This window comes from Solanum dulcamara, chromosome 7, assembly GCF_947179165.1.
Source record: "Solanum dulcamara chromosome 7, daSolDulc1.2, whole genome shotgun sequence".
Taxonomy (NCBI): domain Eukaryota; kingdom Viridiplantae; phylum Streptophyta; class Magnoliopsida; order Solanales; family Solanaceae; genus Solanum; species Solanum dulcamara.
Genome location: NC_077243.1, coordinates 36740431 through 36752579, shown reverse-complemented (window position 1 = coordinate 36752579; position 12149 = coordinate 36740431). Strand labels below are relative to the sequence as shown.

At 38.1% G+C, this 12149-nt stretch overlaps 1 long non-coding RNA gene across 4 annotated transcripts in view; it reads left to right on the top strand.

Moving 5' to 3' along the window:
* Nucleotides 1-11890, top strand: part of LOC129895939 (uncharacterized) — a 46221-nt gene extending 34331 nt beyond the window's left edge. Inside the window, exon 3 of one of the 4 annotated variants that reach the window (XR_008767883.1) lies at nt 11857-11890. This is a non-coding gene — a long non-coding RNA (uncharacterized LOC129895939). Of the gene's footprint in view, nt 1-3890; nt 3943-5340; nt 5527-10360; nt 10374-11856 lie in introns of those variants that run through there. The other 3 variants (XR_008767888.1, XR_008767887.1, XR_008767884.1) reach the window with 3 other exon arrangements.
* Nucleotides 11891-12149: the final 259 nt, after the last annotated feature.

Here is a 12149-nt window from a genome sequence, read left to right as displayed (position 1 = left end):
GTAAGTGTCACGACCCAACCCCATAGGCCACGACTGGGGTGTGACCTAGACCCCCTGTATATATATCTATCAGCTGTGGTCACATAGAATTATAAACATGCAATGCATATAAATCAAGTATAGTCAAACCGGACTACAACAACATGATACATACATGATAACCCCCATAGGTCATAACCTTCTGTATATCTGTAGCCTCTTTTAATTGTATCATCCCATGAAAGGAAACGCAAGCCGACCAAGCTGCCATAACATAACAACACATACAATATATCATATAGACCCAACTGAACCAAACTGACATATACAACCCACATATACATGTCTGCAGACCTCTAACAATATTAATGACAACATATAGTGGGACAGGGCCCCCGTCGTACCCCTGAATAACAAAACAATACTACACATCAATGGCCAGTGCCAACAACTAGGCTCTGATACAATAGAGCTTCTTCCAGCTGAGCTGAATTCTAAGCTGACGGACTCCCAAAACCTGTATATGTACCTGCGGCATGAAATGCAGCCCCCTAAGAAAAGGGGGTCAGTACGACATATGTACTGAGTATGTAAAATGTAACATAATACAACTGGAGGTATATCCGAAATAAAGAAGCAGGGGAATAAATTATCAAATTAGAAGCTTGTACTTGTACTCTGTGAATTACAAAAGCATGCATGCTCATATCATACCATATAGCCGGCCCTTTCAAGGGTCCGGTGAATCATATCTGTAAAACTATCATGGCCCCAGTGCCATCACCACCTTATTACAACACATCATCATATATATACATATGTACCCGGCCCTCTAGTGAGGGAGCAGTGAAAAATGCAGTTAATTATGCACGATTACTATTCCTGGCCCGAGCGCGATGAAAGAAGTATTATAGTATACACGAGTAGAGTAGTGAGAAACAAAACATAGTTTAAATCATTAACGGAGACTCAATAAAGTCATCAGGTGAATCATCCCTAGAGATTAGGGCAGAAAGTATCTGACGTATACCCTCTAAATATCACTAAGGACTATGTAAAAAGGAGTTTTGGAAATCTTATACATATACCAGTATGAAATATCTTATAGCAGTCCAAGCGTTGGTTATCTCAGAGCCTTTCTTTTTTTACAAAAAAGAGCTTAGTCGAATCAATTGTTATACAGTCATATAGAATACTCGAGGAGTAGGAGTTTAACTACTTTAAAAGTCTTAACATCCAGAATTGATCAAGAGTCCTGAAGTCATATTCAGAACCTAAGAGTGAAGTTTCCCCGAATCTTTCATCATCCATAGCCTACATCTAAGACATGCCAAAAGGAAGAGAAAGAATAGGCTTTACATACCTATATCAAAAACATGCCAAGAGAGAGCTTCACATACCTCTTATGAGTTACTCTTTATCCCGTTCGCCTCGTCGTCCTTTGAACCTATTCAACATTAAATTAATATGAATATCAACCACTCTTAACTTTTCAGCATCTTAGATTGCACCTTAGTATTCATGGAATCTATTTCCTTGTTCGTCTCCTCGACTAGTTCTTTAATTAGTTAAGGCGTTAACGAAAATTGGGCAGCACCTCCCCTATAACGTGCCCTATCTAAATTTCCAATTAGATCCCTAAACACTACATCCAACCAACAAAAACAACCTGCAACATATTTTTAAGCAATTCACACAACAATATACAACATAAACTTCAAACGACTCGCTCAAAATTACGATATCAAAATAGGGTGTCTAGCCTTTATTTTGTAGCACCTTTAATTATACGAAACGATGGGTTGTGTGTCTGAAACCAACAGAACCCAAACCCCTTTTATAATACATTTAGTCCCTCCAAAACACCTCCACACACCTGCAGCAGCTCACCACAAGCACAACACTTTATTTCGACGACAATTCAACTCTAGCGACTACAATTTGGATTGTGTCCAACGTCAAGCATTCCTATACCATTTTTATGTTTACAGCCATAAAAAGGCGTATAATACACTCCATAACATCACCATAAATTCCAAATTAAAAGGAGAAACCTTACCTTACCCGAAATTGGCCAAAACCACCAAATTGCAACTCGGAACTTCTCCAAATGTGCTGAAATTGAGCGGGCTGTTTATGTCCCTTCTCCGCTGCCCCAAATTAGAATTTTTGGTTATCAAACACTATTATATAACTGTGGTACACCTCAAATAATTAATTTACGGAATGAAACTCGAAGGCTTACCTTGGCAGCCCCAACCCGTAGCCCCTCTAGCTTGTACCCCTAGCATTTTCCTCTTCTTCTTTCACACCCTTCTAGGTGTAAAGATGAAGAAATAATTCTGTAGACATCGTAAGATACATATATAAATCTCCATTTGGTTAAGGAACACCGTAGATAATTAATTCACAAAGAAAATTTAAGCTACCTTTAATTCTTAAAAACCATGGCTGCCTTGTTCTTTGTTCCTCACGTTTTCCCTCTTCTTTTGTTTGCTGGAGTTTCAGCTCCAAATAGAATAAGAATGACTTAGTAGTCATCCAAATACACATATATACACCTCTTTAGAAGGTTCCACGTGGCAGCACCCTAGGGTGACACGTGGCAGCCTCCTAGGGTGACACCACAACTTATTCGGCCAATCACATGCGGCCATGTGGCAGTGGGTCCACCCCAAGATGCTACATCACCTACTTGACCCTAAGTAGGTGCATCACCTTCTTGTCCAAGTAGGTGCATCACCTACTTGCTTCGAGTAGGCGCACCATTTTGTTATTTCTCTTTCGTAAGCTCATAATCTCGTCTTACTTCAAGAGCCTATGCACTCCTTGCTACTTAAGCTCGACATGTACTCAAGTAACTTAAGTATGTAGGACTTCTAAGTTAGTAGCTTACGTAGGTAAGTCGAGTCCTATGACTCCTTACTTGGCCTCCAACTCCTTCCAACTTCTCATAACCCTATTTCCAATCTTCCCTACTATGAGGTATCACATTCTCCCTTCCTTGGAGTTTTTTAATAGCATTGTAGACTATCCGGCTCACATAGTAACTTCTAACAAGCTTAAGAGACATTTTGAGCTCAAGAGTGTGGGGTGTAACAGTAAGCCCTCCGATTTTTCTCTGTTAATTAATTATATAAGGTATTCCTCAACTAAGTGGGGGTGTTTAACAATGGAAATTGATATTTGGGGAAGCAAGGTAGGGCTTCAAACAGCAACCAAAGTTAAGCCGCATCAAGGAGTTTTCGAAGTTAATTTTCAGCAAGTTTGGGAAGCCATTTGTTAAGGTGTGGCTTGATTCCCTTCTCCCATGTTTTGGTAAAGGTTTAATAATGTTATGGGTGTCTAAACATGAGTTGGAGACATGAAAATATGGACATTATGGCTGAATGAAGGTGCAGGTTGTATAGGGACTGTTTTGACATATTCTAGTGGCTTAAAATATAACTAGTGTCGTTGTTATTGTAGTGTCGTATTGAGAATTGTTTTGTAGTGTTGCAGGGATGGAAACATGTCTAAATATGAGTATAATTGCTGCTGGTTTCACCCACATGAAACCCCATTTCGTGTGGTAAAGAATTTACGAAATAAAGATTGAAAACTATAATTTGGAGTCGTAGTTTTAAACGGGCTGTTTGGTACTTATTTTGTGTAATGTTGAAGTGGTATAATTGCGTATTGGAGGATGATTATTGTTGTTGGTTGGATTTAATAATTGAAGATGTAATTTTTAGTTTGGATCGGGCGAGTTATAGAGGAGATGCTGCCCGAATTCCATTAACTTCTTAACTAACTAATAGACTAGTTGAGAAAGGCAAATAACAAATTGATGCCTACGGATGCTTGGTTGTGGATTTAGAAGATGGAAAGTTAAAGGTTATTAATATAAGTATTATTTTTGTGTTAAATAGGTTCATAGGATGACGACGCGAACGTGGTTATGAGTAACCCGTAAGAGGTATGTAAAGCCTATCTCTCCTTTCTTTTGGCATGTCTTCAAGTTAAGTAATGAATGATATGAGCTTGAGGGTAAATCTAATCATAAATGACAAGCGTAATTTACGGTCCTCATATACTTCTTAATAAAAGAACTTTTACAGTAAGTGAACTAGGGCTCCTCAAGCCTTACACACGCTAGAAAGTTATGAGTATGTAAAGTTATCCTTCCTTTCTCTTGGCATGTCTTAGTATTAAGTATGATGTGCATATGAAATGTGGGGACAAATATACTCATGAAGCTCCAAATATTATTCACAACTCCTACCTACATCTGGAAGTGAAAGCTCCTATGCTAATTGAGTTATGTCTCTCACTGTCTCCTAGATGATGAAAAGTAGAGGGTATGTAAGGCTTAACTCTTCATTTCTCTTGGCATGTATTAGCCATAAGTGGATGGTATATGTAATATGGGGATAATTCCATTCATAGAACCCCGAGTATGGTTCATAAATCTTATTCACTTCCCGATGTTAGAACTCCTGCAATAACTGAGTTAGTACCTTGTGAGGCTCCTATCTGATGAAAAGTAATATACGTAAAGCCTAACTCTCCTTTCTTTTGGAATGAAATATAAGTATTAATATATGATACGAGTTTGGAGGCAATTCCATTCACAAGTGTCGGACATAACTCATGACTCGTGTTCACTCCTGAATGCTAGAAGTCTTAAAGTAGTTATGTTACTACCCTCGAGCCTTCTACATACTGAATAATGATTGGATGTGTAAGCTCCTATACCTAGAGGCTCTTGAACATACTTTATGATAATATTTTGAGAGATGTTTGATATGTTGTCAAGTTTTATGTGCACATATATGCATTATATTATATAAGGATCAGGCTGAACGTCTCTCGGCGTATTATATGTATATGGATCGGGCCATTGTTCCTCGGTATTATTATATGATATACGGATCGGGCCGTCATTCCTCTACATTATTATATGATATTCGGATCGGGTCATTGTTCCTCGGCATTATTATACGATATATGGATTGAGTCATCGTACCTCAGCATTACTATATGATATACAGATCGAGCCATCATTCCTCGCCGTGTACTTACTATATACTTGGATTGGGTTATACGTTCCACAGTGCCAATGGTACATATGTGCTTATAATGACAAAATGATGTAGTTGTTACACTGAGTCCTCGAACGGACTAAATTCAGTACGTGATGATAGTCTGTATGACTTTATTTTATAAGATGGAGGTACGGTAGATGGCTAAATTTTATACTTGCCCCTTGCATACCTATTTTAGATTTTGTCTTAGTTATGATGTTTTGTACTTTACATACTCAGTACATATACCGTACTGACCCCCTTTTCTTCGGGGGGCTACATTTCATGCCTGCAGGTATAGACGCACATTTTGGAGATCTGCTAGCTTAGAATTCCACTCAGCCAGTTTGGAAGAAGCTCCATTATATCAGAGCTAAGTTTGGGAGTACTGAACCTATGATGTATATGTTTGTTTATTCTTGGGTACGGCGGGGGCCCTGTCCCGCCTTATGTTGTTGTTACTATTCTTAGAGGTCTGTAGTCATGTGTATGTGGGTTAAGTTGTCTTAATTATTCCTATATGATGTGTTGTAAATGTTTTTATGTTATAGCAGCCTTGTTGGCTCGTGTGTGCCCTTTCATGATATGGTACGAATGAAAGAGGTTATATGTACATGAAATTGTTTTGACCCATTGGGGTTTTTGGGTGTAGTATCACATTACGCATAGTTCAATTTGGCTATATTTGACAGTTACATATACGAGGGTCCAGGTTAGACCCCAGTCGCGGCCTACGGAGTTGGGTCGTGACAAAAGTGGTATCAAAGCAGTTCATCCTTAGAGTGTCTAGTAGAATCTTGTCTACAGACCGTGTCTAGTAGAATCTTGTCTACAGACCGTGTCTAGTAGAGTCTTGTTTATCGGTATATTGTGCACCACATCTATACACAGGAGGCTATAGTACATTTAGGATGTTACTTTCTTTCATATCTAAGATCATGCAGTAGAGCCAAGTTATAGGCAATGAGATTCCTTATACTAACCTCTAACTGCAGCAGAAAAATGACACTTATGGAAGAAATGGATTTACGATATTGGAAGTTACAAAGCACGCAGGTAAGCAAAGGCACTAATGACATATGTCAGGTAAGGTGTTGAAAGACAATTGACATATAAAGCTAAAAAGTAAAAGGAAAGGTAAACAGGAAAGTTTAACAGGTGCAGTTCGAGTGGACATACAAGGTAAGTACATCATTTCATACTACTATTGATATTGGGCGCCCTGTGTGGCTGTGATATGATGTGATATGAATATATATGTTTGTCCTGTGAGGTATTATTGGTATTTTCTGCGTGCAGGTTTTGATATAGTAAAAAATACAGAGGAAACTCTGCCCAAAATTTTTTGAGAAATAAAAAGAGAATGAGCTACAGGGTTATAATATATCTTGAAAGGTCGTGTCCATCGTAACGATAAGATTAGACTAACCTACGAGTATGGCTGACCTCAAGAAATAAGTTAATTGCTGAATTAATACACAAGGATAAATTGTGATGAGTTATGGTTAAAAAAAGTAACGGTGTGAGTAAGACAAGAGTACAACGGGAGGAGAATTATGATGGATATGAAGTCTCAATAAGACAGCTTGTCAGATATGAAGGATAAAATTGACTAAGAAGGAAAAAAAGGTAACCGCGCTTATTTCACAGAGTGTAATTAACCCATAGTAAGAATCGTGAAAGAGGTTAAGAAATATTGTACGGTGAGGTAGAATACAAATAGGATATACAGTGGAAGATAATGAGGATATTTATGAAAATAAGTAAAGTGGAAAAGTGGCCAAAGATATGATGGCAAAGCGAACTATAGGACCCATAAGAGAGACTTATCAAGTGCTAAAGGAAAGTTTTAAGCAAGGTTATATAATAACGGAGATGATGACGAGCACAAGGAAAGAGAGAATGACTGAAAGGAGTAAACAAAAAGAAAGTGAGAAAACAGTGGAGCAATAAGACATGACATGTGGAGATGAGGATATGAATGCTAAAAGTGATGGAACTATGGAAGACCAAGCGGTAGAAAGCTGAGCAAGGAAGTAGAATGGGTTCTAGGAGAGGACTGGTATAACACAAATAAAGATGGATGAACACAATACACTGTGGAAATGAGAAAAAGGCTTATGCGAAAATAATATGCTCCAAATAATACAAAAGTAGTATAAGATCCCCCGTGTATAGAACATAAGATAGAGACAGATGAGAGAGATGATAAGGAGATTTTACCAGAAGCACCCAAGATATACATAACTAATTGAATACGACAGTGGAACGAAAGGAGAATATATGGGTATAAACTTAAAGGCGTAGTATGACAACAGGATGGTGAGGTAAAACCATTATTAAGGCAGACTTGGTATGTTGTTGAACAAATTGGAAGCTTGTGTTGGGTACACAATAAGTGTAGATGATCCAAAGGAAGATATGGATATGGTACAGTATACCAAATATGTTGTAAAAGAAGCATATGTATTTGAAAAGTTGAAAATAAATAGGCAATGTCATAGATACACCCTAAAGAAGGGAAATGGATATGAGAAATACAAGCTTCAGATGAAATCAATTGACATTACAGGATGTTAATATGAATACTTAAACTTCAAGTGAGACCCCATACTGGCATGACCCAACGAGATCTAAAAGCCAACAATAAATGGATAGAAGACAAGATGATATCTGAGACAGTGCGGGGAAATTACTAGTAAAGACCTCGCACAGTATGACATCATAGAATGGGTGTATCCAAATAGATGAATACGACAAAAGAATAACACTGAGTAACTTAAAGGTAATTTAAAGGATAGCAAGGCTATACCTGACTAAAGTTCAAGATGTTGGCAACAGAGTTATTGACTACTGATATTGCGACATATAAGTAGCACAAAAGGAAGGATATGAAGTCTCTCATAAAGTAGAATATAAGAGAACTTAAGAGTAAGTAAAGAAAGTGAAACAAATATGACAAAATAGACTGCAACTGCATGTCAGTACAATGAAATATGTGGAGCAGAATAAGTCAAGATAAGAAAAGGCTATGAATAGAATTGAACTCACTTTGTACAAAAGTGTACAAGAAGAGTTATGCAACCTACGAATATTAGTATGCTAAGGATGAGATCAAGTGACTGCTTGAAAAAAATAATAAGAAGTTAGTAATTTCAATATGATGTGAGGTAAGAGAACTAGAAAGAAAATCTGAGTAAAGGCACAGTAGAATATGCCTAGAGTATTACAAGTTGGGATAAGAAAACCTGTGAAATAACTTAAACAAGATCCTGCATCAGAACCCTAGTGACTATTACGGGAGATGGAAATCCCAACTTAGAAATGGGAAGAAATTAATATGGATTATATTATAGGCTTACTTTGCACTCTACGGAAGACTGATTCCATATGGGTTATCATGAGTAGACTGATCAAATCAGCCCATTTCTTTTCGGTCAGGATGACATACTCAACTGAGGACTATGCGAGGTTGTATATCAAGGAAATGATAAGACTTTACGGGGTCCCCACATCGATTATATAAGACAGAGGAACTCTCATATGAGGAACACCCTATAGCCATCCTTGATTGCCAAGTCAGAAGGTTGCACACCAAATACGTGGCCTCCATCAAGGTGTTGTGGTGAAATAAGAATAGAGAAGAGGTGACTTGGGAAGCTGTGGAGAAGATGAAGAATAAATATCCGTACTTGGTCCCCATGTCTGTAGGTAATCTTAGCTCCTAACTTGGGTAATAAAGGCTTGTATATGACAACTATTACAAAAATTTCCGGAAATCCTTTTAGACCTTATGAGAGTTAACATTCGAGGACGAATGTTCTAAAAGGGGGAAGGATGTTATGCCCCATACTTTCGCACCTTGGGACACTGTCTTAAGTCTCTTGAAGAGTTCCGTGTGATCTAGATTATCCACCACGTATCAAATAACTCTAAGGAAAGGAGAATGAGATACCCCATAATAGGAAAGATTGGAAATAGGGTTATAAGAATCCAGAAGGAGTTGGAGGCCAAATAATAGGTCATAGGACTCGACTTGCTTGCGTAAGATACCTACTTGGATTTCTTACATAACTAATCTACTTTAGTACACATCGATCTTAAGTAGCAAAGAATACATAGGCTCTTAGAGTGAGACAAGATTACGAACCCACGGAAGAGAAATAAGGAGACGATGCGCCTACTCGAAGCAAGTAGGTGATGCACCTACTTGTACAAGTAGGTGATGCACCACTTAGGGTCAAGTAGGTGATGCAGTAGCTTGGGTGGACCCCACACTACCATGTGGCAGCCAAGGATTGGAGGCATGATTGAGGTGGTGCCCTAGGGGGCTGCCACGTGTCACTCCTAGGGGGCTTCCACATGGAACCTCCTAAGTATGCATATATATAGGTGTTACATTCTGTATACACCTTAAACTTCAGCAAAATTGAACAAAAAAAAAAGAGAAAACCTAGGGAGCAAGAAAGAGGGGCGTCGGCCATGGCTACTTTAAGGTAAGCCCTCCAATTTTTCTTTGTAAATTAATTATATAAGGTATTCCTCAACTAAGTGGGGGGTTTAACAACGGAAATTGATAGTTTGGGCAGCAAGGTAGGGCTGCAAACAGCAACCAAAGTTCAGCCGCGTCAAGGATTTTCCGAAGTTAATTTTCAACAAGTTTGGGAAGCCATTTGTTAAGGTATGGCTTGATTTCCTTCTCCCACATTTTGGTAAAGGTTTAAGAATGTTATGGGTGTGTAAAAGTGAGTTGGAGATGTAAAAATATGGACGTTACGGCTGAAGGAAGGTGCAGGTCGTATAGGGACTGTTTTGACGTATTCTAGTGGCTTAAAATATAACTAGTATCGTTGTTATTGTAGTATCGTATTGGGAATTTTTTTTGTAGTGTTTCAGGGATGGAAACATGTCTAAATATGGGTATAAGTGTTGCTGGTTGCATCCACATGACACCCCATTTCATGTGGTGAAGATTTTACGAAATAAAAATTGAAAACCGTATTTTGGAGTTGTAGTTTTGAACGGGCTATTTGGGACTTGTTTTATGTAATGTTGAAGTGGTATAATTGCGTATTGGCTGCTGATTATTGTTATGGTTGGCTTTACTAATTGAAGATGTAATTGGAAGTTCGGATAGGGTGAGTTTTAGAGGAGATGTTGCCCTAATTCCATTAACTTCTTAGCTAACTAATAGACTAGTTAAGACTAGTCGAGAAAGGCAAATAAGGAATTGATGCCTATGGGTGCTTGGTTGTGGATTTAGAAGCTGTAAAGTTAAAGGTTATTAATATAAGTATTATTTTTGTGTTAAATAGGTTCATAGGACGATGACGCAAATGTGGTTACGAGTAACCTGTAAGAGGTATGTAAAGCCTGTCTCTCCTTACTTTTGGCATGTCTTCAAGTTAAGTAATGAATGATATGATATTGAGGGTAAATCTAATCATAAATTCCAAGTGCAATTTATGGTCCTCATTTACTTCTTAATGAAAGCACTCTTACAGTAACAGAACTAGGGCTCCTCAAGCCTTTCATACCCTAGGAAGTGAGGAGTATGTAAAGCTATCCTTCCTTTTTCTTGGCATGTCTTAGTATTAAGTATGATGTGCATATGAAATATGGGTAAAAATCTACTCATGAAGCTCCAAATATGATTCACAACTCCTACCTACTTCTGGAAGTGAGATCTCCTATGCTAATTGAGTTAGTGTCTCTCACTGTCTCCTAGATGATGAAAAGTAGAGGGTATGTAAGGCTTAACTCTTCTTTTCTCTTGGCATGTCTTAGCCATAAGTGGATGGTATATGTAATGTGGGGATAATTCCATTCATAGAACCCCGAGTATGGTTTATAATTCTTATTCACTTCTCGATGTTAGAACTCCTGCGATAACTGAGTTAGTACATTGTGAGGCTTCTATCTGATGAAAAGTAATATATGTAAAGCCTACCTCTCTTTTATTTTGGAATGTCTTAAATATAAGTATTGATATATGATACGAGTTTGGAGAAAGTTCCATTCATAAGTTTCGGACATAACTCATGACTCGTGTTCACTCTTGAATGCTAGAAGTCTTAAAGTAGTTAAGCTACTACCCTCGAGCCTTCTACATACTGAATAATGATTGGATGTGTAAGCTCCTATACGTAGAAGCTCTTGTACATACTTTATGATAATATATTGAGAGATGTTTGATATGTTGTCAATTTTTATGTGCACGTATATGCATTATATTATATAAGGATCGGGCTGAATGTCCCTTGGCGTATTATATGTATACGGATCGGGCCATTGTTCCTCGGCATTTTTATATGATATACGGATTGGGCCATCATTTCTTGGCATTATTATATGATATACGGATCGGTCCATTGTTCCTCGGCATTAATATATGATATAAGGATCGGGCCATCATACCTCAGCATTATTATATGATATATAGATCAGGCCATCGTTCTTCAGCATTATTATATGATATGTGGATTGGGCCATCGTTCCTCGGCGTGTACTTGCTATATACATGGATCGGGATGTACGTTCCACATCGCTAATGGTACATATGTGCTTATGATGACAAAATAATATAGTTGTTACACTGAGTCCCTGAACGGGATGGATACAGTACGTGATGATAGTCTGTATGCCTTTATTTTATAAGATGCAGGTACGATAGATGGCTAAATGTTATACTTGCCCCTTGCATCCCTATTTTAGCTTTTTGTCTCAGTTATGATGTTTTGTACTTTACATACTCAGTACATTTATCGTACTGACCCCCCTTTCTTTGGGGGGATGCATTTCATGCCTGCAGGTATGGACGCATATTTCGGAGATCTGCCAGCTTAGGATTACGCTCAGCCAGTTTGGAAGAAGCTCCATTATATCGGAGCTGAGTTTGGGAGTACTGAACCTACGATGTATATGTTTGTTTATTCAGGGGTACGGCGGGGGCCCTGTCCTTCCATATGTTGCTGTTACTATTCTTAGAGGTCTATAGTCACGTGTATATGGATTAAAGGTAAGTTGTCTCAATTATGCCTATACGATGTGTTGTAAATGTTTTTATGTTATGGCAACCTTGTTGGATTGTGTGCCCTTTCATGA